This window comes from Arachis ipaensis, chromosome B03, assembly GCF_000816755.2.
Source record: "Arachis ipaensis cultivar K30076 chromosome B03, Araip1.1, whole genome shotgun sequence".
NCBI lineage: Eukaryota > Viridiplantae > Streptophyta > Magnoliopsida > Fabales > Fabaceae > Arachis > Arachis ipaensis.
The window spans coordinates 78,472,820-78,477,505 of NC_029787.2; positions in this window are offsets into that span (position 1 = coordinate 78,472,820).

A 4,686-nucleotide genomic window follows, 5' to 3' on the forward strand; every position below is an offset into this window, starting at 1 on the left:
TTACTTTTGAGAAAAAAAATTCCTTTAAAATAAAATTCTCAATAAATATAATAAATCGTAAATCACTTTTTATTTAATTTTAAAAAATCGGGTTGTTATATTAAATTCCGTTTTCTTATCTTTGCACTTTAATTATCGTGTGGGAATGCTTGATGAATCCATATTTGATTATAAATTTTGGATTGATTTGAGTAGATTTCATCATATAAAACCACACTTATTCACCTAAATAGCATGCTTTTATGTTTTCTCTCTGAATTATGTCTAATTATGAAAACATGCTATTTTGTGCTTAATTTAATAAATTTTATTCCACTTTCATTCTATTCGATGCCTTGATATTTTTGAAAGTGATTTTAGGAGTAATATGTATGAATGGCTTGATAAGAGTGGAAGAGAAGCATGCAACTGGGAGAGAACATGAAGAAAACAAAGGAGAAGCACACAGCCAAGTGTGCATACGCACAAGTCCCTATGCGTGACTTCATTACAAAGTCACGTGGCTCGCGATTTGGGAGGCTTTTTGGCCCATTTTTGAAGGCTTTGAAGCTTACAAGGAGGGGCAAGCAACCACATATATACCATATACATTACACGATACACGTGGATAGTTTTTAGGGTAGTTTTAGGTAGTTTAGGTTTAGGTTTTCTCTCAACTTTCTTAGGGTGTAATTAGGATTTTATCTACAAGTTTTTATTTTTCAATTTTGATCTTGCATCCTAACTTGTGTCTGTTGTAAGTATTTCTTAATTTTCTCTTTTATTACACTACTTGTTCTACACTTTCTTTTATTTTAATTTCCTTTATCAATACATATATGCTTCTTGCAATTTTGAGTTTTGGTTAATGAATTTGATGTTTAGTGATTTCAATATGTTTATTGAATTGCCATTGTTGATTTTGTTCCTTGGTTGTTCATAGTTTTGAGTATTTTTATAATTTTGTCATGTTTTATGATTATACCCACCATGTGTTTGATGAAATGCCAATTCTGATTATGGGGTAGATTTCCTCCCTTTGGCTTGGGAAAATGAGTATATGGGATACTAGAGTCATAATGTCCGACATTTAGTGATAATTCTTGGGTTGTTAATTGTTATTGTTTCCATTAACGCTAGCTTTTTACTAAAGTAATTAGTAAGTTAGCTAGGATTTGTGGATTAATTATGCTCACTTGACGTACTCTTCGATGTTAAGCAGCGTTGACTAGGTGAGATTATTCCATCATAATTATCATAGTTGTGGTTATGGCAAGGAAGGAATTCCATAACTCATCCCAAGTCAAGGCTCCATTTATGTTTTGAATCACATTTCTATCATTTTAAAGCATTATTTGTCTATATTACATAGATAGTTCTTTTACTCTTTTATTAGTTTATTAATTACAATTTTGATTGTTCTTTAATTCCTTTAATTGCTTGCTTCACTATTGAAAACCCCCTTGCTTTTTACAACCAAAATTGTGCGCTTTTTGTCACTAGTTCCTAGGAAAGACGACCCAAGCTTTAATTACTCTCAGTTATTTTAAATTGAATTTAAACTTTGATTGGGAGGGTTACTTGTCGGTTGGGACTATGCTATCAACGAAGAAATTGCTTTGCTAAATTTCTGAACCATCGTAATTCTCTCACATCAATGCTTCGCGCTTTTGTATCTCTGTTTTTTGCGTCTTTGAGATTTTATTCCTTGATTGGGCTTCTAGTGTATTATATTTCTTGTCTATACATTATGGTATGAGCTTTAGAATTGTCGTGGCACTTTGTCACCTTTTTCCTTACGCATAGAGGTAAGGCTTAGGGTGATAGGGTGTTACAATTTTGAAATGTTAGGGGTTTAAACAGGACAAAAACGTTGAGGACAAAAATGATATATTACTCTTAGAAGATTTACCAAATTAAATAAAATGAAAGTAAATTTTAACGGAATAAATTCCATTACGAATTTAAGATTTTTACTTATCATAAAATACTTCTAGAATGACTAGTAGATAAACTTCTGAAAAAAGACAAAAATGAGTATGATACATATATAATAAAGTATAAATTATAACTTTTTATCTCTAATATATTGAACTTCTTTAATATTTAATTTAATAAACTTTATTTTTAACTTAAAAATAAATTTTAATTTTATTCTTCAATAATATCAATTTTTTACGGTAAATAATTATTCAATTCTTTTTTAATTGCATCTAAGTAAATTACTCATGATCACATTACTTTCATTCTAAATAAATTTAGTATTTTTATTTTATTCTTAATCACATTACTTTCATTCTAAGTAAATTTATTTTTTATTAAGAGCAAAATTAAAATTATTGAAGAAAAATTAAAATTTATTAAAAAGTTAAAAATTAAGTTTAATTAAATTGAACATTAAAGAAGTTGGTATATTAGAGACAAAAAGATATAATTTATACTTTATTCACTACTAGAAAACTAGTTATTACAGACGGATATTTCCGACGGATTTTATCCCACGAAAATACAGAGGAAATTTCAGAGGAATTTTTTGTCGGAAAACCAAAAAAATGGATTAGCATAAATTACAGACAGAAAAAAAATCCGTCGATAATTCTGTCGAAAAAATTAATTTTTTTCGTGGGAAATGGTTACAGACGGAAAATCCGTCTGTAATTAAATAGACAAAACGGTGCGTTTTGTTAAATTATTACAGACGGAAAATCCATCTGTAATTTAAATTTTTCATCAGTAAATATTGAGATAACCCTAATCTTATCTCTATCCACTTGATCCATTTACACTCTACCCATATCAAATGAGCTTGTTCCTCTCTCCGTCACCGAGTTGCTTCTTCTCTCCATCACACCAGCTTCGTCCGCCGCTGTCACCGCCGCTGACGTCACAGATCTCTCTCCGTCGTACCTTGCGTCGCACGGGCTCCCTCCGCCGCCGTATCCAACCCTAACCCCAGAGCTTTGTCGCGCCTCCAACCCTAATTCCAGAACTTTGTCGCGCTTCCAACCCCTGCTTTGCCGCTCCCTCCATCGACGCTCCCTCCGTCTCAAAGCCTCCGTCGTGCTCACTCTCTCGTAAGCCTTCAAACGTCGCTCCTTCTTCCATGGCTGAAACCCGTAACGCTCTGTTTTTCCTCCTGCGTCGCCGGTCTCTGTCTCCTCCTGCGTGTGGCTGTGCTGAAGCTCCATGGGAAGGATATACAACGGATTCCATGGGTGAAGCTTAACCACAGCTACAGAAGTACCGCGAGACTCGATTGAAGTAGTACAAGAACTACGAGAACCTCTTGTTCTCGTGAGGATCTCGACAAGGTGAACACCTCAGCTGCTTCACACTTTCACTTCTGATTTAGATGAAATTATGAATACTAATTCTAATTCGTTTTTAAACTCCCTGTTTATTTATTTATTTAGCAGGAGTGTTTAGAGGTGCAGAAGGAGAAGGCCTTCTGTATTGGCACCACTTGGGGTAATGATCACCACATGTTTGATACAATGACTGTGATGTCTTTTACCTTCATTTTTATCCCTTTGTTCTACAATACATTACATTACAAGAATGTGTTTCATTTTATCCCTTTAGTTTTTCTATAAATTACTTATCTTCATATTCAGTGATGTGCAGATTCTCCTTACATGAAAAGGGTACTTTGTACTGTTCAATTTGTGTGTTTGTTCTATAACTTGAAAGCTTATAGTTACTTCTTAATGACGGTGTTTCTGTTTATTTGGTTCTTTGACTTGTATTAGTTTCAGATTAGTTTTCCTTTTGCTGATATATATGTCTGCCACTAACCTCTCTTTTTAATTTAGATCTACAACTGCAGTTGTCCTGAGGTGAGCAGAAAGTATCAGTTTTCGGCATATTTAGAAAGGTTTTGTTATTGGAGGAACTCAAGTGAAGTTTGGAAGTTTAGAAGATCAGGGGTATAATTGTGCTCAATCTACCTGTTACATAGAGCTCGTGAACTGTGTGAAGAATATTTTCATTCTTTTTCATTTAGTTTAGAAATGCAACTCATGATTAAGTTTTATTAGTTGCTTCAAGTTTCATGTTTTAGGCCTCTTATATATAGGCTTCTGATGATGGTTTTGCAATTAAAATTTTATGGATTGGTACAATCTTCAGATTCACTTCGATGTATCAACTTGATGAGCGGATAATTTATACGCTTTTTGACATTGTTTTTAGTATGTTTTTAGTAGGATCTAGTTACTTTTAGGGATGTTTTCATTATTTTTTATGTTAAATTCACATTTCTGGACTTTACTATGAGATTGTGTGCTTTTCTGTGATTTCAGGTATTTTCTGACTGAAATTGAGGGACTTGAGCAGAAATCAGATTCAGAGGTTGAAAAAGGACTGCTGATGCTGTTGGATTCTGACCTCCCTGCACTCAAAGTGGATTTTTTGGAGCTACAAAACTCGAAATGGCGCGCTTCCAATTGAGTTGGAAAGTAGACATCCAGAGCTTTCCAGCAATATATAATAGTCTATACTTTGGCCAAGAATAGACGATGTAAACTGGCGCTCAACGCCAGCTTTCTGCCCAAATCTGGCGTCCAGCGCCAGAAAAGGAGCCAAAACCAGAGTTGAACGCCCAAACTGGCACAAAAGCTGGTGTTCAACTCCAGAAAGGACCTCTACACGTGCAACACTCAAGCTCAGCCCAAGAACACACCAAGTGGCTCCCAGAAGTGGATTTAT